At 38.1% G+C, this 24,451-nt stretch overlaps 1 protein-coding gene and 1 long non-coding RNA gene across 4 annotated transcripts in view; one reads left to right on the top strand and one right to left on the bottom strand.

The window, feature by feature from the left end:
* Window positions 1–7,322: 7,322 nt before the first annotated feature.
* LOC308665637 lies at window positions 7,323–8,249 on the bottom strand. Its single transcript, XR_014025912.1, has 2 exons — window positions 8,113–8,249; window positions 7,323–7,749 (listed from the first exon to the last, which is right to left on the bottom strand). It is a non-coding gene; the product is annotated as an uncharacterized lncRNA (long non-coding RNA).
* Window positions 8,250–20,516: 12,267 nt separating this feature from the next.
* LPAR3 (lysophosphatidic acid receptor 3) overlaps window positions 20,517–24,451 on the top strand; it is a 35,304-nt gene continuing 31,369 nt past the window's right edge. For all 3 annotated transcript variants that reach the window (XM_081326079.1, XM_081326078.1, XM_081326080.1), the window contains exon 1: window positions 20,517–20,581. The gene's annotated coding sequence lies outside the window, so the exon portion shown is untranslated. The remainder of the gene's footprint in view (window positions 20,582–24,451) is intronic.

Raw genomic sequence — 24,451 nt, 5'->3', positions numbered from 1 at the left:
TTTTTTTGCAGTCAACAATGGGAAGCCCAAAATTTGTAGTACAAGTGTTGGATGAACAATTTATAAATTAATTGCAATAGCTGATCTTAAGAAGAATGTGCATTGGGCTCCTGAATCTTAAGTAATTGTTACACGCTTTTCAATTGTAACTTGCTTTCTAAATATTTTTATATTAAAATATTTAAATGAGACCTGCTTTTTGAATACAATATTGTAATTCTTGGAGGTTGTAGCTCTTTTTTGGCTTGTTAGATATTTACAATGGAATACAGTCGGTTTTTCCTCAGAACATAATTTATTTGTTCAGTATTGCAACCCTCAGCACTCACTCTCTCTCTCTCTCTCTCTCTCTCTCTCTCTCTCTCTCTCTCTCTCTCTCTTTCTCTCTCTCTCTCTCTGGGTTCATTAAGCTGACTTAAACTTGCCAGATGTTGAATGCTCATTTGATTATGTAAGCATTTTTCTCTCTAAAACCTCAGTATTAGTCAGTGCTTTTTATTTGTTTTGAATGCCCAGAATCCCCTCCATTAGCTATTGAAATCTGATGCTGCAGTTCTGTGTGCCCTTAAACTCAAAGCCTCTGAAACTTTGCTCTTGAGTAAACAGCATACAGTTGGCCAAAGTGCTAGAGTAACTGAAGCATCATTTGCTAATGCATAGGATTTGATATTGGAAAAGCTACAGCTTACTCCTCAAATTAGGACAATATGATAAGAAAGAAAGCTTATTTGAGAAACCCTTACTAGCCATGGTTCATACTGAAGTACCTCTGAAAGAATTCGAGCCAACTATTGTCACTTTCTACATATTCATGGCCAAATAAGAATTTTGCCTGGCCAATATATATGCCTACAACATGATTGGAGAAATGTATATCTGTTTTCATAACAGAAAATAAATTGCTATTTTAGGCAATCAGAAATCCCAGTTAGTAAATGAAGTTGGCCCGGATCCTTGTGGGGAGAGAAAGGAAGAATAGCTGTTTTTTTGTTATGGATGTTTTCTTTTACTTGCTTCCCTCTTCCTGTGTTTGTCAAAGATGCCCCAAGGGAAGGAAATTTTGGGGACAGAAGGAATATGGTGGATTGGAAAAGAAGAGACCAGAAATTTTCTAATGGTATTCTCTCATTATGTAATATTAATGTTGAGATACTGTTGCTGTTTCTACTACAACCAATTGATTCATTACATATCACCAAGTTGGTGTTGAATATTAACAATGACATAGATAATTTTTCCCCCATAAAGTTATTTCCCTAAATTGGTTGTTCAGGTCTTCCAGTGGTGTACCTATTACCTACTACTATTGCTATTACTGTTTTGCCATGGGCTTTGAAAAGACAATTGTCCACATATGCTATCAATAGCCACTGCTTTCTGTGCAGCTGCAGTTTCTCTAGATGCTTGACACAACAACAGTTTGTAAATCAGGAAAATGGCCAAGATTGTACACAGAATTTCCACTGACATTTACTGAAGCTAGCTAACACTTAAGAACACTTACAGAGTTCTAAATAATTTTCAACTCCAAGGAATGTGGTTGTATACAGGCAATATTAATCTGTAGTGGTAGATTCAGTGCATATTTAAATTATAGAATTTGCTGCCTTCTGTCGTGATAGTGATCATATATTTTGATGGCCTAGCCCTAGAAAAAATTAATAGAAAACCAGATTAATAATGGCTAATAGTCTGATGGCCATACTGTAGGCTACTTCCTAAATATTAAGCAGCCTATCTATCTTACAGAACAACAGTAATGGAAGGTTGCTGTATTGATTTCCTGTCCATTCTTACAAGCTTCTTTTTTATAATAGTTTATTTTCCAATTTTACATTTAAGTATTTAAAAAGCAACATGGTGGCTGGGTTAATCAATAGTTCGATAACAAAATCTTTAGTACAAATCTCAAGTTACAACATCAAATATTTCCTCTTTTTCTCTTAACATTTACTGTCTCGTATTTAAGCTAATACAGTTCTTATATCAACTCAGTAAAACATCATTATTACATTTATCAATAAATTGTTAGTTTATACATATCTTAATTATTTTACATTCAATCTTCATAAACAATCCATACCCTGTTATTAATTTTTCCCCAATTTTTAGTTTCCCATCAATATTCCAATTTAACCTTTGATATTTATAATTTTCAGGCTTTAGGCAACCAAGATTTCCTATCTCAATTCATAACAGAATCTAATATCCAAAATACATTATTTTATCTATTTGAATATAATCTTGTTCTATTTCCTAAAAGTTATCTATTTCCCACCATATTAAATCATCTACTTAATAATACAATATTCCCTTTAATAAATCAAAACCATTATATATATTACCTGGGTTAATCAATAAATCAAACATATTCATAATATTTTTTTATTTTAGGTCTAATTTTTAAATATTAATTTTCCCCCAATTTTTAGTTTCCCATCAATATTCCAATTTAACCTTTGATATTTATAATTTTCAGGCTTTAGGCAACCAAGATTTCCTATCTCAATTCATAACAGAATCTAATATCCAAAATACATTATTTTATCTATTTGAATATAATCTTGTTATATTTCCTAAAAGTTATCTATTTCCCACCATATTAAATCATCTACTTAATAATACAATATTCCCTTTAATAAATCAAAACCATTATATATATTACCTGGGTTAATCAATAAATCAAACATATTCATAATATTTTTTTTATTTTAGGTCTAATTTTTAAATATTAAACAGATAAAATCCTTATTTTCAACTAATTTCCAAATATTTTAAATCTAATGACCAGAATTCTCCTTATGTCAACTTCTCCCTTTAACCCTCTAATTAATAATATGAAATCCCCTCTAATGAAAACCCCAATTTTCTTCAACCTTATTCTGGCTTTCTTCCTTTGCCAACTAGGCTTCCATATCAATGCTTTTAGATCGTCAAATAGATCTATTATTATATATGTTATTTGAAATAAAGGAGACCATTTAATTGCCATTTTTTGGAAGGACTAGCCCATTTGTATTCATTAAGTTGTCTGCCTATTATTCCAATTCCCCATGATTGCCCTGATATGTTTATCTTCTATTCAATCTGTTCTTTCTCAAATTTCTTCTGATCTATATAGAAAGTCTTTTCCATTTTCAGTGTTGTCACCACTCCCTTTTCTGGATTTTCCATTAACTGTATTTGTTGGTCTATTGAGCCCTCTGTCTTAATATTTGATTGTTCCACTTCTTCTGTTAACTTCTGCGTTGTTAGTTCTTTGGTTGTAGTCAAAGTTTGGGTTTGTGTATCTAAGCTGGCGTCTTGATCTTTTATGTTAGGTCTTATTTTATCACAAGCTAAAAGAATGGTTTCATGTATTGCTTTCAACATGGAAAGGATCTTTTCCTGGTCTTCATCCATCTCTTTCATATGTTTATAAATAGTCTTTATAGTAGAAATTGTTTGTCAAGCAAGATTTTATAGTCCAAGGTATTTCATCATCTCATATAGTATCCAATATTCCTCACATAAAGAGATAGGAAGGCAATTCCCCACATATAACTCTGGAAGTCAGTAAAGGTTTACATTCACAGTTCAAGTAGGCCAGTTATGCCAGCCACCTGTTCTCTTGCAGCTGAGTTTCTCACAGGTAGTGCCAAGGTCAGAAGAGTCTTATCTAAGGTCTGGGCTTTGAGCCAAGTCTCTTTTAGGAAACAGCAAGTTGTAATACCAAACTTTGCTACAAGATGTCACCGATACCATTTAAGGTTTTTTAGTCCAAACTTTTTATAATCCTTTTTCCAATTTTATTTCTTTTTTGTAGATAAAAGCAAAAGTCTCCAATAAAAATAGGAAAAAAATTGGTCTCCAAGTTTCAGGAACATATAAAACCAATTAGATTAAAATTGTTCTTTTAGTGCTTTAATTTCTCTGGGTAGTCAGTTGCCGCTATTCTTAGAGGGTAGGATAGAAATTCCCTTCCCTCTCTCCTCACAGGGGGAAAGATACTTCAGGCAGCTTTTACAGGAAAAGAAAGTACTTAGGGTAAAGAGAAGATCGGATCTCACTCAGTTTCATCCGCATTGCTTTCGAAGTGCTTGGTGGTAAGTTTGACTTCGGCTGTTTGCAGCCTAGCAACGGGCCATATTGCTATGGCCGCTTTTTCCTCCGACGGTTTGGAGGGCTGCCCCAGATCGAGCAGAAGGGCTGTCGCCCTCCCACAATCAAGTGGGGGTCCCCTCTTTGCTCGTCGCCCCTACAGGGCGACTTTTGATCCTTTCCAGGGTCCCCCAGTGAAGTGAAACTGAACGCGGAAGATGGAGCTTGTCTTCCAGCGGCCGCAGCAGCCGTGATGGCAAACTGGAAGTCCCATTATTACAAGCTTCTTGAAGTGCCTAGGTAGATGAGTCTAAAAGCTACTTTATCACCTTTTGCTGTTTCCAAGAACAATGAATCAAGATTGACTTTTTGATACAATTTAAAATGTGCTGAAATAAGAAACAAGTTGGAGATATGTCACAAGAAAACAATGAAAATCTCTAAAGGACAATACATCTCTGATGAAGAATAGGCACAATTCTTCTAAATTATGATTAAAGTGATTAAATCACATTAAATGGTATATCAAGCTAAATGAAAGAATGAGTGGCAAAAGGTATATTAACTTAATTTCATATATATTGTGTGTTTGTGTGTGTCTCTCTGTGTATGTACAGTGTATGTATGTATGTATGTATGTATGTATGTAGTCATTTTATATATAATTCCAATCAGTGCTGTGTTCTCAGTGTCAACATACCTAACTTTTAAGTATTCAACCTAAAGTAAAATATATTAATATTTTAATGGAATATTCAGCTACTTTTAGGCCCAATATGTCAAGATTGCAGAGAAATGTCTGGGAAGTTAAGAAAGGACGGTCTTCAGAGGAAATGTTTTAATGTCAGCTAAGGAAATTGTGGTTTTTCAGACAGAAACTCAGGGGAAGTACTTAGAGTTAGAAGAAATCAACACATCCACATAGTTTCCAGAAAAAAGAAGCCTCTTTTTTGTCAGCATTTCTATAATTAGCTCTGTGTTCCTTAGCGACATAGGTGTGATGTCTCAGGAATTGGTAGATCCCTGTGCTTCAGATGACAGCTCCACATTGCATTTGTTGCTACTACATTGGATTATTGTTCTGGAGCAGTACAGTATTAAGCAAACAAAGCTTTACTGATGTTTTTGAGTCTGTAATACTAAATTGGACTTTTTGAATAACCAAATTATAAGTTTGCCTATTCCAAATGTTTTGTTCTTGGCACCATAATCATCTTACTGGGTTACCTAGTTTCTACACGTTTCATCTGATACCCTTGCGTTTCATTTTTTAATGTTACAATATTAAAGACTTTATTTTACAATAAGGTAAAATACATTATCCTCAGTTCACGCACAGTCCTTGTCATCAGAACTAATGTCAGAAGTAATGCCACATTTGAAAATGGCTGAAATTACTTGTGTCTATATTCCAATAGAGGGACGCGGTGGCTCAGTGGGTTGGGACGCTGAGCTTGTCGATCAGAAGGTCGGCAGTTTGGCGGGTCGAATCCCGAGTGCCGCGTAACAGAGTGAGTGCCTGTTATTCGTCCCAGCTTCTGCCAACCTAGCAGTTTGAAAGCACATAAAAATGCAAGTAGAAAAATAGGGACCACTACGGTGGGAAGGTAACAGCGTTCTGTGCACCACTGGTGTCTAGTCATGCCGGCCACATAACCACGTAGACGTCCTCTGACAATCGCTGGCTCTTCGGCTTTGGAACGGAGATGAGCACCGGCCCCTAGAGTTGGAAACGACTAGCACGCATGTGCAGGGGAACCTTTACCTTTATGTTCCAATAGAGCTATTTGTTAAAGTTAATATCAGAACAGTTATTCTAAATGTTTTTAAAGAACAGCAGTGTAAAATTTGAACATTTTTATCTGTTAGTTTTTATGTGATCTAATACCTATTTTCCTTCATAGTTTGATGGGAGTGTGTTATCAAGAAAGATAAAAATATATTTAATTTTTTATTTTAATTATGAGGTTTTAATTATGAGGTTGCAAGTTCTTGTTTTTTCTTCTTTCGATTTTATGGTAGGTCAGAGTATCTGCTTTATCATTTTCCTTTTCATGAATTTGCGTCCCTACTTCTGTTCTTATTTCTGTCCATCACTGCCTTGAATGGGGAAAAAAGAGAAGGAGAAAGAAAACATCTAATGTGGGGTTTTTAAAACAATGTTTAGTTAGATCAAGGCTTTTGAAAACAAGACTTTGTGGTCCATTTAAGGCAATCATTGAGTTAAGCCGTGTCACCAAATTTTTATTTTTAGTTCAGAGCTACCACAATTTATTTGATTCATATTCTAACAGGCACTAATTCCTTCTTCATAGCGTTCACAAAGTATGGTGCTGAAATCAGCTCTGATTTCATTATCCTCTATTCCTTGTTTATAGTGATCTGACTAACACAAAAGAGCACTTTGCATGAGCTTAATTGCTATGAAACAGTTCTTCAGGAAGACCCATACCCTCTTTTCAGTTTTATATCAATTTACATCGATGATTTGTTATATTTTGTGGAAATTTTGTCATCTTCCCACATGGTCACCAAAACCATTCAACAACTTTAAATTTCTGGTACTAGCAGATCAAATACTTCATTTTTTCCCCATCACCTTCAAGTTTCCAAGTCAGTGAGTAGGTGGAAATGCTGTGTCCTATTATTTGGTTCATTTAAGGTATATGTATATGTACTGATAAGGGATATATGTATTGATAAGAAAACTTAATGATAGAGAGACATAAAATCCCTTCAGACCTACTAGTCCAATTTTTTATGTCAGTATTGAATGGTCTCCCTTAATCTGTAATCTGTGGTTCATTATATACAAAGAAAATGCTATGCGAACATGTTGCGTTATTAAATAAAAGAGCTAGTTTGGCCTACTAGGCACCAAGCTAGACACCAGGTAACTGAATTCTAAGGCCACTTTTAGCCATGCAAGCCGGCTGGATGACTTGTGGGTCAGTTCTCAGCCCAACTCACTTCACAGGGTTATTATGGGGAAAGTAGGACGAAAGAACATTAGGTATGCTCACTGCTTTGAGTTACTTATGAAGTAATAAAGTTGGGATAAAGGAATCTAATAAATAAAAATAAAAGTGCTACAGTTTACCTTAAGTCGAGTTTGGAGATAAAATTCAAAAGTAGTTGAAATACTAGAAAGGACAAAGCAGTCCTTGGGTGTGTTACCTAGTGTAGGTAATTCATAGTGTCCTGAGATATGAAAGCAAAGGATAATGAACTATCATGAGCTATAGCATTTGCATCCTGCTTACATTTTATTGAAATGAAATTGAGCACTAGCGTCTGTTAGGAATTAGATTTATCCACATACAATTTTTCGGGGGTGGGTGGGGGCGGCGGGAATCTTGCATTCCTATAAATGTACATACATCTGGTTGTAACTAGTTAATATAGGAAAGGATATATATCTCCACCATACAAGTGTAAAATCTGGCATTGCATGTTTCTCGATGCTTTCAGCAATCCTTGTATTTATTTTTAAATCGAATCTGGAATCTCTGAAATGAGTTTGAGATTTTAACACAGTAAAGAAGGAAGTTTGTTCAACGAATATTCTTTTTCATATCAGAATCCAGAAGAAAAGACTTGGCAGCAATGTGTCTCAGATGATCAGATTGGCACATATCACATTTCTAGTATGGACCTGCAGTTGTTTACCTGGAAAGAAATGACAGATTGGGTAAACTTCCTCCCTGGTTAGAATGTGCAGGACTGTAGTTTTAAGCACGCAATGGTGCTGTTTTATTCCACTTAACGAATATTTTAAATTAATAGTACTGAGGAAATACAAAATGAAGCCTCCATAAAATCTTTGTTAAAACAAAGTTTGTTAAAACAAATTTAGTCCAACATCTGGTAAGACTGTATTTGGGGATTCCTCTGTTTATAGACAATACCATGTGTTCTGTTTCAAATAAAGATGTGAATGCTGATCTCTCTTGAAACAGCCAGAATAAACTCAAATGAAATGGAATAAACAAACTACTTTTATTTCTCATGCTTCCAATGTCAATAACTCACGGTTACAGCACTGGTCCATTCGGAATGCAAGATTGTAATTTGAAACCCATCTCATTAGGTGAAAAAATGATGATCTTTCCATCCTGGGCAAAGCTACATGATGAAGATGGAGCGAGATCCCCAACCATGCCAGGGTTCATTCCAGAGAGATAGTACAAAAGACAGAGGCAGGAAGTCCTACCATAAAACTTAAAACTCCACCCACTTAACTAAGTAAGCATGGTACTCACTAAACAGTTAGACTACAATTCCCATAAGGCATCTCTTGAGGAAATAACGTTTAACCTTGTAAATGCTACATGTTCTTACATACATTGCTGCTAGCATTAACCCTGTAAATGCTGAATACACTAACAGTTCTTAATTCCTAAACTAGATATAAAATAGAGCAGCTGAAAGTATACTGGTCCAGCACACCATGGGGATAATTGGAGTGGTTGCACAACAGAGATTAATAGTGTGCTAAACATTTACAACAGCAGGTTTGGTTTGCGGGTGGGAAAGGAAGCAGATTCTTATTAAACTGCCAGTGTTAATAAATGGCATCCAAAATGGCTTTAACATAGTGTAAAAACCACTTGCAGTATGTAGTGGTTTGGGGTATATAAACACTTTCCTTGTATGTAGCAGTTGAGAACTTTTGCTACTATCTTGGTAGCAAGTGTTTTCCATCCGTAACGCATGAGAGGATAAACTTTGGAAAATGTGTAATTTGCCTGAAACAAAAACAAATGTTTAATTTGCCAAATGAAAATTAAGATGGGAACCATACATTCTTGTTTATTGTGATTGTTCATGCTTGTAAACATTACAATAGCTTAGAACTGAACCTGATAGGTGATACTGATTTGACTAAGTAAAATGGATGTATAAATTTGCAAGACAGATTCTGAGTAGATCAAATGTTAGGATTTAAAACTGCAGACCACTGAAGACAATGGTCTTGCCTTCTACACACACGCACACACACATTCAAAATTATAAATTGTACTCTACTCTGTGTTTAATATTTATATAAGATATCAAAGTCATACTTGGCTGAATGTGTATTTGCTACAGAAATTTGTACCGAAAAGTAATTAGTATTTAAAATCAACTGGTGTGAAACTACAAATCCTGTACAAATCCTTCTCACCAGCTCAAGGTTGACTCAACCTTCCATCCTTCTAAGGTCGGTAAAATGAGGACCCAGATTGTTGGGGGCAATATGCTAACTCTGTAAACCACCTAGAGAGAGCTGTAAAGCACTGTGAAGCAGTATATAAGTCTAAATGCTATTGCTATGATCTGGCTGGTGTACAGCTAGTAAATTGGTATTAAGGGTGTGGTTCATTAACATTTTGCTGCAGATACCTAGGCCATCCTTTAGAAAGATGTACTGTATGACAGAACAGAACCAATCCATTTAGGAAAAAATTAATAAGCTGGTAACTACAGTCTTCCCACATCTGCAGAAATATACGGTTCTTGTTTCTGTTAGCATTCATAGTGTAAAATCAAATTTCATACTCTAAATATGGTGGAACAGAAAAGAAATAATAATTTGGGGGATATAGTTCTGACTCTTCTTAGAATTAGATTTCTGGCATAGAATATAATTCAAGAAAATATATGTCCCACATTTTAAGGAGCCTAAAACTATGCATATGCTATAAAAGGGAAGTTACTATATTATTCTGATGATGTCATTCCCATGATTTTGGATAATTAAAACCATGCTACATCACATTCATGTTATAAATCTAATGAATAGTCTATTATATAAAATGTGGGGGTATGACTGACAGTACAGTAGTTAGCTGTTCTATGTCCCATTTTTTTCATATTTGCTTAAATGTTTTCCTCTAGTACTCATCTGTTTTTATTAAAAAGCATTTTATTAAATACAGATAGCAAATAATGAATGAGCTGGGTTAACCTAATGAGAAAGGAAGAAAAAAAAAACTACCTTCAGTTCGAAGACATTAACCAAAAGAGATTTAGTAGTTAATTCTCCAGAGATAGGAATTTCAATTTCTTGGTTCCAATAATACATTACTGATTGTGTGTGATATAGCTGATCATTTATCTTGCATATTCATAGGCAATGGAAAACTATAGAATTTCACTTGGTTGCCTGCATTGCTGCAATTATCCCCCAAAGCTATCATCCTATTAGTCTGCTTTATAGACAATCAAACTAATATTGACAGGTGGTTGCACTCTGTAGTATTTTCCACTTGGTTTTCCAATCTTTAATCAGACATGATTTTAGTGATTTAAAACTTTAGCATCTTGCATGTATGAAAAGTGGCTCCTGGATTTCTGCTGAGAATACAGTGTTTTATTAGATGTCATGTGATACCAACAGCAGGTTTAAAATCTCTACCATGGGAGTAATGTTGCTCTTTTGTGAGCTGGGACGAAATGCTTCCAGACAATTTAAAAACAAACAAAATGTCAAAATCAGATCATGCCAGACAAATCTTATTGCATTCTTTGACCAAGTGACAAAACTAGTGGACCAGAGGAATGCTGTAGATATAATTTACTTGGGACTTCAGTAAGGCATTTGATAAAGTAGATCACAACCTACCACTTGATAAGATAGAAAAATGTGGGTTAGATAGCATCAACACCATATGGATTCGTAGCTGGCTGACCGGCCATACACAGCATGTGGTCCTCAATGGAACTGCATCTACGTGGAAGGAAGTGTGTAGTGGGGTGCCCCAGGGCTCTGTTCTGGGCCCAGTGCTCTTCAACATCTTCATCAACGATTTGGATGAGGGGATAGATGGGGAACTCATCAAATTTGCAGACGACACCAAGCTGGCAGGAATAGCCAATACTCCAGAACATAGGCTTAAGATACAGGAGGATCTGGACAGACTCGAACACTGGGCGCTATCTAACAAAATGAAATTCAATGGTGAAAAAAGTAAGGTTCTACATTTAGGCAGGAAAAATCAATTGCACAGGTATAGTATAGGTGGTACCTTGCTCAATACTAGTAACTGTGAGAGAGATCTCGGAGTCCTAGTGGACGATCACTTCAATATGAGCCAGCAGTGTGATGCAGCTGCCAAAAAAGCCAACACAGTGCTAGGCTGCATTAACAGAGGGATAGAATCAAGATCACGTGAAGTACTAATACCACTTTACAATGCCTTGGTAAGGCCACACCAGGAATACTGCATCCAGTTTTGGTCACCATGATGTAAAAAAGATGTTGAGACTCTAGAAAGGGTACAGAGAAGAGCAACAAAGATGATTGGGGGACTGGAGGCTAAAACATATAGGGAACAGTTGCTGGAATTGGGTATGTGTAGTTTAACGAAGAGAAGAGTGAGGGGTGACATGATAGCAGTGTTCCAATATCTCAGGGGCTGCCACAAAAAAGAGGGAGTCAAGCTATTCTCCAAAGCACCTGAAAGCAGGACAAGAAGCAACAGATGGAAACTAATCAAGGAGAGAAGCAACCTAGAACTAAGGAGAAACTTCCTGACAGTTAGAACAATTAACCAGTGGAACAACCTGCCTCCAGAAGTGGTGAATGCTCCAACACTGGAAGTTTTTAAGAAGAGACTGGACAGACATTTATCTGAAATGGTATAGGGTTTTCTGCCTGAGCAGGGAGTTGGACTAGATGACCTCCAAGGTCCCTTCCAACTAATTATATTATTATTATTATTATTATTATTATTATTATTATTATTATTATTATTATTATTATTATTATTATTATTATTATTATTAATGTTATTTATTGCATTTATAATATGCCACAATAAAATGACTCTTGGTGCTTTTATAATCATAGAAACAATTATAACAATTTATGTTATACATACAGTGTGCAAATCAACACCGCATTTCCAATTGTTACTAATCAGGGTTTCCATCTTTCTCTGTTTCCAGTGCTTTCATATTTTCCATTATCAGATTTCTCAAGTACGATACAGAATTTGTGAGTGCCAAAAGTAAATTTAAGTAAAATTTTTAAAAGGAAGAAAATAATCAAAACAGTATTATGCAATGAGTATTGTGAATTGTGAATTAAGGCTAAAGCCACACTTGTCCATTAGGTGCTCTCCAAGTGACTTTAATGCTATTGCTCAGCCCAGTCTATTTCACAGAGTTATTGTACAGATGAAATTGTACACAGAATACTTATATTTTGCCTGGAGCTCCTACAGAAAATGTAGAATATACATTTACTTAAAACATATATTTTAGAAATCATGATTAAAAAAACAAATTCAGCAAGAAATATCACGACCCATAGAGATGTCTCAGTGCAATCCATCATTCTTTGCTTGTTTGAAGTGTCCATTAGAAATGTTAATTATCTAAGACCCAGTTCTTGCTGAAAGCAAAGTGATTTGCATTTGCACTGCTTTTAAGCAACATATGTCAGGATATGCAGCTTAATGGAGGAGAAAGGATGAGTTTAAATGACTGAAATGGTACTGCTTAAAAGCAAATTTGGTATATTGAGATATTAATAAAGAAAACAATGAAAGGTGGCATTATTTACTTGCTGCAAATGAGTTTATTTCCTTGCAGTCTTATTTTCAAATATGAATTTGATTTCTGAATTAATATGAATACCAGTAAATTGCATAGTTTTTAAGCTGTGAACCATCCTCTCTCCTTTTTAATACACACACAAAATGAATATAATTGAATTAGACTGACTTAAGACTTGACAGCTCTACTTGTTCTTCATTGTTATCTTGAAAACTACCAGTTAGCTTGCTATAGATCACACACACATGTACAATAAACGAATAACAGAGTTGGAAGGGACCTTGGAGGTCTTCTAGTCCAACCCCTGCTCAAGCCGGAGACCCTAAACCATTCCAGACAAGTGGCTTTCCAATCTCCTCTTAAAAACCTCCAGTGTTGGAGCACCCACAATTTTTGGAGGCAAGCCATTCCACTCTCCTTGATAATCTGCATTACTTCTTGTCCTGCTCTCAGGGGCTTTGGAGAATAGGTTGACCCCGTCTTCTCTGCGACAGCCCCTCAAAAATTGCATGACTGCTATCATGTCACCCCTAGTCCTTTTCTTCATTCGACTAGAGAAGACATGCCCAATTCCTGCAACAGTTCATTGTATGTTTTAGTCTCCAGCCCCCAATCATCTTTGTTGCTCTTCTCTGTACTCTTTCTAGAATCTCAACATCTTTTTTGAATTGTAGTGACTAAAACTAGACACGTGTGGTCTTACCAAAGCAGTATAAAGTGGTGATAACACTTCACATAATCTTGATACTATCCTTCTGTTGATGCAGTCTAGGACTGCATTGGCTTTTTTGCATTTTGTTGGACAGGATCCCATGTTCAAATCTGCCAAGATCTTTCTGTATCTTCTAAAGTGTTGCCTCCAGCTTAGTGTTGTCTACAAATTTGGATGTTGTCTCCATCGTCTCATCTAAATCATTTATGAAGCTGTTGAAGAGTATTGAACCTAAGATATAACCTTGGGGTCCCCCACTGCATGTTTCCCTCTATGTAGATGTATTGTAGTTCCATTGAGAACCACACACTATGTGCTGTTGGTCAGCCAGTTACGAATCCATCTGGTGGTGATTCTGTCTATCTCACATTTTTCTATCTTATCAAGAACTGGGTTGTGGTCTACTTTGTCAAATGCCTTATTAAAGTTGAAGTATACTATGTCCACAACATTTTGCTGATCCACCAATTTAGGCACTATGTCAAAGAAGGAAATAAGGTTTGTCTGACATCTGTTTTTGACAAATCCATGTTGGCTTCTAGAAAGAGCTTTGCTTGCTTTGCTTATTTCTAAGTGTCTGCAGATACATTGCCTGATTATCTTTTCCAGGATCTTCCCATCTTTTTTCTTGTTTTTTACATGCTAAAAGAAACTTTTTATTACTATTTTTGACATTTGTTGCAAGTCTTAGCTCATTCTGAGCCTTAGCTTTCCTGACTTCATCTTTGCATAGATACTGGCATTCTGCTGTAATTATGTGTCCCTCACAACTAAAATAATCTCTGATCAATATTGTGTAAATACCATTGTAGTCAAATAATATAATGCACTACCTATGCTTTATAAACACAATAAAAAAATTATGGGGGGAAGGGATTCTGGGTTAAGAAAACTTGTCTGGAGCATCTGAACTGATATGACGTTCCTCCCTAACAAAAATTATACTATTAAATTGAAATCATGTTCCTGATTAGGGTATCTAATTTCTGTAGTGTAACTAATTTGCTGATCCCTTCCAAATCAAGAATCGAACTTCTTCTCAATTACATCCCAACTTATCTTTGGCTTTTTGCAGACTTAAAAAAACAACCAACTACCTAGATTACAAGTTAAACCAAATATTCCACCGTGAGGCCTGTATCCATACATTCAGCTGATCCAGCAGTGTACATCTGGCCTCTCTCTGTTTTTAAAGTTTAACTTATGGTCTCAGAGGCAGTTTCATTATATCTGGAATGCTGAACAATTCTTGGCAAGCACCAAGATTTTCTCAGCCTCTCCATCATAGTAACTGAAAAGACATTTGTTGGCATAAAATTATTGCAGGTTCGCATCCCACCAGGCTCAAGCCTTCCGTCCTTCCGAGGCAGGTAAAATGAGGACCCAGATTGTTGTGGGCAATAAGCTGACTTTGTAATAATGTCGCTTGGGGGGGGCAAAAGCCCTAATAAGCAGGCATATACATAGAATGAAGGCTATTGCTAAACACATTTAATTTGTGCTTAGATTGTAAGCCGCCCTGAGTCTTCGGAGAAGGGCAGGATATAAATGGGATTAAAATAAAAAATAAAAAAATAAAAGGTAATAGGCAAGTTGTGCTCTACAGCAGGGCTTTTCCCCTTTTTCACCCATTGGACCACTTTTAGGACATGGCAACATCCGAGTAGCACCAGTCGCCTAGCAAGGTGTCAAAAACTTGATGACCCCCCCCAAAAGGAAAAAAGTGATGAAATACAGGTAGTCCTCGATTTACAACATTTTGCTTAGTGACTGTTCAAAGTTACAATGGCACTGAAAAAAGTGCCCCCCAAGCCACAGCCAAGGAAGACACCTGCCTGCCTGCCCAGCGGCGCTCTTCCTCCTGTCCGAGGTTTTCACTGTTGTGAACATTTCTGTTGAGGATTGGCAGCGGGGGTGGGGTGGGGGGTGTTTGGTTTTAATTCCCCCTGTCTGCTGGGTGGTTGCAGCAGGTTTTGGTCACTTCACATGACCCTGGGACACTGTGACCATCATAAATATGAATCAGTTGCCAAGCATCTGAAATCACAAGACCCTGGAGATGCTGCAACATTCCAGCTGATTGGCGCTTCTTCTGGGCTCAGAGGCGCCAGGATCAGCACCAAGCTCCAGCTGGAGCCTGGCGCTGATCCTGGCGCTTCCGCTGAGCCCTGACAGCCCTGCAGCTCCAGCCGACTCTTGCTCAGGCTTGTGTGGTGCTGCCACCAGTTCAGCTCATTCCCCTCCCCTGCTACCACTTTTATAAGATAGTCGGGTACCACCTGCCAAGTGCCAATGTACCACAGGTGGTACTCGTACCACTGGTTGAAAATCCCTGCTCTACAGCCTGTAGGATCTGGCAGAGAAATAATTCTCTGGATTTGAGGTTTAATGCAGATTCTAGATTTTCACAAGTATAACTGGTGTCCATATGAATATCCCCATCTATTATCTATAACTTGGTGGCTCTTTTAAGGGATAAGTGTGATAAATTCACCTTCCTTTTTCTATTTACACATCACAGATTTTGATTTCTGCATATTTCTGACACTCTATTATGTAGTTAGCAGCGAAAATGAAAGTCTAACTCAGATCAATCTTATCCTGCTCCGAGGTCATTTAAGTGTAAAGTTTATTTTGCTACTCCTAAGGAATAGCCACGTTTTTATGAGTAGAATATAGAGTCATCTGAGGCCAGCGCAGCTTTGATCATGACTAAGCCTGGCACTAGAATCATATTCTAGTATGGTCCCAGGAAATAAAGAATAGAATGGAATAGAAGACTCTTCATCTGATTCTAAATGCCCTCCTCAGAGCAATTTCTGTATTTCCAACTCTGAGATATAACGCGTCTTCCCGCGACCTGGGAGAATTGTATTAGGACTGCGTGTGGAGGGGGCTAGGTTAGAGAAGGCTGGTTTAAAGAAACAGCATTTTTTTAAAATGAAAACAGGAGGTCTTTTTGTAAATCGATGTTAATTGGAAAGGCCTGAAGTTTCAGTGAGTCAGGCAGCCTTTATCCTCAGTTGCTGAGTTGAACTCAAGCCTGGCATGACAGTAGAGTCAGAAGCAAACATAAAACCCTCCTACAATTTTACAGTGTGTTCGTTAACAGAGAGTCAACCAAAAGATATTTGCTAACTCCTTTACTGATTGGATGATTAGTACTAGGTTCTCCTCATCAAAACTAACATTGACTCAAAAACAGCTGGGACAATTTAGAGTCCTGAAGAATAGACATTTATCAGCAATGCAAATAGCAGTTACTTTTACAGTAAAGATAGTATTTATGTCACCTTACTCACTGGGCCATGAAGCAACTTTGTTGTACTATACTATATTGTTGTACTATACCTTACTCATAGGGCCATGAAGCAACCTTGTTGTACTTCCTATTTTGGATAAAAAAACACACCTTAAAACATAAAGTAGAAAAGAAGAGTTAACTTTACTTGTTCAATGAATAAATGTATAACTGACACGGGCAAAAAAAAATACAGTGTCTTACACAAAAGTAATTTACAGCAGATTGACAAACTACAAATAGTCCTAAATATGGGGTAGTTTCCTGATAGTAAGCTAGTAAATTTAGGTCTCAGATACTGTCCACAAAGCTATGCTTCCAGAGTGCAATATTTATTTGGATGGTTCCATCAGCCTTTCTTCCTAACCACAATAATGACAAAATGACAAAACGTGCATTGTGACATTACGATTGCAAGCTCCACTCTTTAACACTTGCACCACCACATCACACATGAGTACATGAAGAACAGGTCTGGCATCACTCTGCATGCCCCATCCCCCTGCCTCATGGAGATGCCTACAGTTGATCCTGGTTTAGTTCAACAGTTGCTTCACTTTGCTCAAGGTGGACGTGGAGGCAGTAACCCCGTTTGCTTAATCATATACCTAGCTCAACCTCTTTAAACAAAAGATGAGAGGACTTAGAGAAATCCCAATGAAATGGGATTTTATCTAAGGCTAATGTAAAAAAAAAATAGCACGGAGCAGAGAGGATCTTTTTCCTGTTAAAGCCTACGGTCTGTTTCTCAGTATTTTTCTTCTAGTTTGGTTGGGGAGAAAACCTTGAGTTGATGTACTGAATTGTAGTTTGTCTAAGTGTCTAGTACCTGCCAATGGACTAAAATATTTCATTTAAAACGCAGGATGTGAATCTATCAGGCCAATTGCCTTACAAGCTTCTTTTTCCCCAACAGTCTCTAAATTAGTTTTCGAAAAGTGATGCTCCTATGTGTTGCTCATTGATCAGAGGAATGTTTTTAGCTTTATTGTGCAAGAGCCAGAAATTAATCCTTTACTGTAAACTCTCTCTCTCTTTTTCTGTTGATCTTAACAAAGAAAAGAAAACAGATCTATCCTGTACTTTATGTAACTTCCTGGTTGCTGATGAAAATAATATTGATCGTGTGCTGTGCTGCTAAGTGTCTTGTTATCAGCTTTTTGGTTTATGATGGTAAAAAGAGAAGAAGGTGTTGAAAAATCTGATCACGCCAAGAAACTGATGGATAGATACTAAGAGCTGTTTCATAATGCAAGAAAATATCAATATGGCTACCCATCTATTGTTCTGAGAATGAACACACATTTCCCTTCACTGATTGAATATCTATAGGAGTCTAAACTATAGGAGTCTAGACTAAAATGTTCCTGAAAGTGGAAGAGAAATTGAATTAGAAAAGAGAAGTGGCTCATTTGATGGGGGGAAGGAACGGAGGGGGGAAGGAAGGAAGGAAGGAAAGAAGGAAGGAAGGAAGGAAGGAAGGAAGGAAGGGAGGGAGGAAGGAAGGAAGGAAGGAAGGAAGGAAGGAAGGAAGGAAGGAAGGAAGGAATCAGTTAAGAAAAAGCAAAAGTCAGAAAGAAAATAAAAATGATTATCATCTGCTACATGTGCAGAAGCAAGACAAAATTCTGGACATTTCATTGCCTGCACCTCACCATGATACTATACAAAAATCTCCCAAAGACAGAAAGGAAGGGAAAAGAATTAAACAATTAAACAAAATAATTTAAAAAATTAAAGTGCTGCTTGTGAATCTGCTCCCATTATTGTTGCAATAAAGTTTCTACAAACTTTATTTGGTTCAAGTTTTAATGGAATAAGGTAATACGGAAGGTGCAAAAGAAACAACCTAGAAATAATAAGAGTCCTGCAGCCAGATCCACTCAATTCTTTCTACAGTATTGTGCTTTGTCAAATGTTTTTCTGGATGGTGGACAACTCTCAGCAGTGGGAAACAGGTAAAGTCAGAAGTATTGACTAATTGCTTTGTTTATCACTCGTTACATGCACAGAATCAAGACAGAATCAGTGGAAGAGATGGATTGATTACATCCAGAATAAATATAGGACTAAAAAGTTTCACTTAGCATTTGAATAAGTAGCGGATATATATGATGTATAACTAGCTTGTAGTTATTTTACTAAGAGTTAAAGTGCGATAGAATTTAATATTTTATTGTTTGCATATTTTAGATTATGTTTGTTTGTATTTTTATACCCTGTATTTTGCTCTGGGAAGTCGGGGAGGGTGGAGGGTTGGGGGGGTTGGGGAGAGGGGAGGGGGAGGAGGGGGGGTTGTATTCAAAAATGTATTGTAAAACTTTTCAGTAAAAAAAAGACAGAATCATTTGGCAATGAGTCAAAACAGATTCAGTAAAGGCAGCCTACTGACTATCAACAAAGTGGGCAGCAAATTTGATGCAGTATGTTTTTTGGCAATTTCAGGGATCAGCAATGGGAAAAGACCCATTGTCAAGGCACATGTAGGGTAATAAAATGTATTGCCTTAAATTCTAAAACAGGTTATTCTAATCTAAACTCTTACTCAAAATAAAGAAAACAAAGTCATCATTTTAAAAAAAAACAATTGATTTGGGGAAATAGGAACAAGAATGTTTAGTTCAAAGACTTATTCTCATAACCCATTTTTTTAAACACTCCAGCCTTCCACAAATCTTAAGTTTTCAGATGTGTAGGGACACTAGAATCTCCCATTTTCTCAGGAATTTCATAGTTCTAATACTTTTGGATGGCACCAAGATGGAAAAGGATCAGTCTATTTGGAATTGAATGTTTAAGAGCCTTCTTAAAGAATAATATAGTTCGTTTTCTGATGACTCAGGAATTCTGGGAGTTGAAGTCCATGAGTCATAAAAGAGCCGAGGTTGCCTACCCCTGACCTATACTGAATCAGTGTGGGAGGGAAATGTGTAACCTTTCAGATGGGGCAGAATTCCCAGCATCTCTCACCCATATTACCGGGGCTGCTGGGAGTGTGTGCGCCAGGAACATGTGGAAGATTTCTTCTCCCTTGTGCCGAGTAGTTCTATTTTTATTTCCAATATACAGTTGCTCTACGCCTAAATTACCTGTTTAAACTTTTTTTTTCCTTTTCCTTTTAAAGAAATGACCTCTGTTTAACTATCGCCCTCCGTTTAACGCGGTCATATTACCCATTATGGATTATATCTGGAATGAGTGCGGTATTTACCAGATCTAATTTGGTACGGCATCAGCCTGCCTTGCACCGACTGATTGATTTATGTGACGTTTGGGCGTTTGGAGCCGATAACGAATTCCATACACTTTTATTGCAATGACTACCCAAGCCCGGGAGTACAGCCCACTCTGCTCCGTGTTAACACGAGGAGGTCTTAGAACGGGACAAAGCGCGGCAATAAGAGGAGGAGGGGGTGCCCGGCTTATTAGGAGGAGGAGAGGAGGAGGAGGAGGAAGAGGCTAGTATCTCTCCACACGGTTTCCCCCGAAGCGTGTGTAATCCAGCGGACGAGCGAGAGGGAACTCCGACGGCGAGGGCCTTTGAAACGCAGCCAGCGACGCCGCCGCCGCCGGGTCCTGTCTCGGGGCTTGTCCCGCCCGGAGCAGGAAGAATGCAGCACTGAATCCCAGCCACCCGGTGCCGACTTAGCAGAAGCCAGCGCTCGCTCTTGTAGGAACGGAAGTAAACCAGTCCTCGTCCCGGGGGAGGTCGTGGGAACGAGGCAAGAGACGGGCAGGGGCTACCCAGGGGAAGGCAACCCCGGTTCTGCAAAGGTTAACCTCCCTTCCCCACGCCCCGCCCCCGGCGCCGGAGGAGCCCGCCCCCGCCCGGCCGCTGATTTAGCTGGTGCCGTTGCCTTGGCCGCCGGTTTTGGGCTGCCTGTGGTCCGGGTTGGGGACGCATCGGCGGAGAGCAGCGGGCAGATGTCGGGCATCTGAGCGCGGTGAGTGAGTGAGTGAGTGAGTAAGTGGCTGGCTGGCGTCCTCCGAGTCTGCCTGCCACAGAGACAGAAGGGGCTGATGGGGACAACGTCCCGGCACGGGGACATGCCTGCGCCGACTTTTCCAACGGCGCCTTTGCTAAGGCGGGGAGGGTGTGGGATTTGAAGGTGTGCGTTTTGCTGTTTGGCTCTGACTTCCCTCTCCGAGCCTCTCATTCTGCAGGGAGGTGGCATCCATCCGTTCCCTTGCTGAATAATAAGCTTGAGTTATCTGTTTGGCTGGGTTCGCACGACTCTCTAACTTCGAGGATGTACGGTTCTGCTTTTAGCCAGGCTTTCTTTTTTTTTCCTTCTTCTTCTAGTGCGGACACAGCCTTCCCAAATTGGAGGGCAAAGATGAGAGGAATCTGGGGGCTTTCCATCCTCAAGGTCAAAAAAAGGGATTGGGAGCAGGTGCTGTTCCTGTGAACGTCTGAATTGACTTCAAAGATGCAGCCCTGTTTTCTGCTCTATTCCCCACCACCACCACCACCACCACCACCTTCTCTCTCTCTCTGGATGGTGTGGCTGGGCAAATACATAAGTACCAGCCAGTGCAGGCAGAAAGTGAGTAGAGAGTATTGCTGGAGTGGGGTAATCCCAAAATAAATAGAAGTGGCAGCAACCTTTTATTGCCTCAACTTCCCAGAGAAAAAGAAGGGATTGGGATTAGTCAGTACTACCTAAGTTTCTTTTTTCCTTCTCCTATTGCCTGTCTTTTCATGTTTGGTAAAGGTTTTGTTCAGAAGGCCATTTTTCCCATATTGGCTGGGTTTCCAAAGGATTGGCTTTGGCAGTTTTGTGTGTCATGGAAATGCAGTCTTTGTGTACACCATTGGTCCTAAACTCATGGCTGTATCAGTCAAAGAGACTGCAGGTGTGGCGAGTCCCCTTTTCACGGCCAGCGCTCTAGGGTACTTTGCCCAGGTGGAAGGTTGAATGAGATGGTTGGCTCAGTTTACTCTTGTGGAATATTTTGGGACCAATTCATGCTTATATCTGAGGCAAATTCAATGTTGGTCTTCCAAGTTCCCACTCGGACCCAGCACAATGAAGCGGAGGAAACTATATCTCTGAGACGTTCTACAGTTCTTAGCTTTGGCTAAGCAGGGCTGGATGTGATTAATACTTGGATGGGATACCAGGAAATCCCAGGATTGTAAACTAGGTTGGAAAGGGGGGAGGAGAATCTAGAAGAAGAAAATGGAAAATAGTTGTACTCTTACCAACAAAACTACACTGACATGTTCCCCTTACGGATTTTTTTAGGTGAAGCAGAAAAAAATGAACTTATGAGTTATGGTTTCAATCATTAGAAAAAAGGGGAGGGTTGTAACTATACAGTAAGAAATAAGTCTCTATTTCTACCTATAATTGCTGCAAAGAAAATTGGAAGATCTGTTTTTATTTTCTTTTTGCACTTTTGACTTTTTCTTTATTTCTTTTCTTCATTTTCTTTAATTCATAAATATTCTTATTATGAAAATTGCACACACACATATCATACACATGTTCAAGAAGTCACCAGGACATGAGCTCTCCTGGACAGAGCCATCATTTGTGTTTCATCTGTAAAATAAAAGTGGAAACCTCAAGTATGATTTTCTTTAAAAAAATGTACTTGATAGTCTGTAATTTTCAAATAAGAATCAATCACTGGAATTCTGATGCAGGTATCATATTTGTTTCCTATCTGTAGCTGTAACCGATTCAGATTCTGCCTCTCAAAGGCAAATATTTGGGTTTGTAGTTCCTACTTGAGTGTCAGTCACTTTATAGGAAAGCTTAATCCTAATTCACATTCCATGCTTCATTAAATGGCTAGTTTGCTCATTTTGTGAAATGTGCATGAATCAAATAAAACTATAGTGGAGTAAACTCTTAGCTTCATTTTATTTGCTCAGCTGTTTGGAGAACACACTTGAAGTGTTTCTTTTTCTTTGCTGTTTATAAAAAAGCAGGTTTTTTTTTTGAAAAAAATAAATTTGGCTGTGTTGCTTTTTGGAGGCGTGCATATTCTTTTGTTTTGTCCCAGTCTCCTTTTGTTCCTTGGTACTTTGATCACACACAGAATTGGGCACTCTTGAAGATTTATGTGTAAGCACTGGTGTTGGAAAAAATAATAATGAAGCCCAATTATTCAAAGGTGAGAACAGTATTTGAAACAAAGCTTCTTACAGTCATGGCAGGTAACACTGTATAGCCATGAAAATGTTACCATCTTATATTAAAAGTGAGATAGGAGTTTGCAACAGTGATTAGGTAGAAAGCTGATTTATTTTAAACTGGGATTCAGCCGTAAACTTGTGTGATTTATAGTCTGCAAATTACCGTATCTGGAGCTTTTAATGTATTGCCAGAACATAGATAAAATATAAAGGATAGACTCTCCCTGCTGGCAAAAGGAGTGCTTTTTTTTTAAGAACGAATTTTCATAGGATGAGTGTTTTAGTCAGTTATGAAAAACAGGGTTAAGCAATTTTACTAATTAACATCTGCATTCATTTGGGATTGAGACACATGTGAATGGCTTTTTTTTAAGGGTACTAACTACAATTCAGAATAATACGTTCTATTTACTGTTTATGGAAAGGTCATGGTCAACAGAAGGCATAGCTTATAAGTCAGAGTCACAGAGTCTGGTAGACAAATAGCTTTTAGAGGGCAAATTATGCATAAAATAGAATTGCACCACAGAGATAAAATGCTACTAAACTGGGTGGTAACAATACATTTCCGGTTATTAAGTACTATAGCTGGGATTTCAACACAGATACACCCAAGTGCTTAATACTAAGATTTTGAATATGTTTCTTGAGTTGTCCCTAATGTACATGCAAGTATTTGGTAAAGTCTGTTTCAAAAAGGTAGTAGAACAATAACTGATTGCTTGTTCTTTCATCTCAGCGGTTCCCTTAAGGACTGTCTCAGATGCAACCTAACTATCATGGCCCAGATGGACCTGAATATGACTTTGGGAAATATTTTCATAGTCATGTGTTACTTAAATTCTGACTATGTACTTTTAAATATCCAGGGACGCGGTGGCTCAGTGGATTAGGACGCTGAGCTTGTTGATCAGAAGGTCGGCAGTTTGGCGGGTTGAATCCGGAGTGCCACGTAACAGAATGAGCGCCTGTTACTCATCCCAGCTTCTGCCAACCTAGCAGTTCGAAAGCACGTAAAAATGCAAGTAGAAAAATAGGGACCACTATGGTGGGAAGGTAACAGTGTTCCATGTGCCTTTGGCATCTAGTCATGCCGGCCACATGACCACGGAGACGTCCTCGGACAAGCGCTGGCTCTTCAGCTTTGAAATGGAGATGAGCACCGGCCCCTAGAGTCGGAAACGACTAGCACACATGTGCGGGGGAACCCTTACCTTTATCTTACTTTTAAATATGAAATTAGCTCTCCACCCAAAATTTCTTTACCTCACTCCAACGTGTGTTGGAATGTGGTGCCAGAGGAAAATATCTGGAATTCTTCAAAGGGTCTATATAGTCTGATCTTAGTAAGTATGTATTTATAAAGCTATTACATTAAGATGGATTTTGGAATGATTAAAAAAAAGCACACAAAATTGTCTTGCCACAATAGCTTGCCATTTTGTACAGGTAATCCTCGGTTTATGACCACAACTGGAACTAGAATTTCTGTTACTAAGAAAGGAGATTGTTAAATGAACCATGCCCAATTTTGGGACTCTTTGCACTGTTCAAGCGAAGCACTCTAGTTGTTAAGTGAACCATACACTCATTAAGTGAATCTGGATTCCCACATGGACTTTGCTTGTTGGAAGCTGCCTGGGAAGGTCGCAAATGGGAATCACAT

This window comes from Vipera berus (assembly GCF_964194415.1).
Source record: "Vipera berus genome assembly, chromosome: 3".
Lineage (NCBI taxonomy): Eukaryota > Metazoa > Chordata > Lepidosauria > Squamata > Viperidae > Vipera > Vipera berus.
Note: the sequence above shows the minus strand (reverse complement) of the source record. Positions and strands in the feature narration are given on the sequence as shown.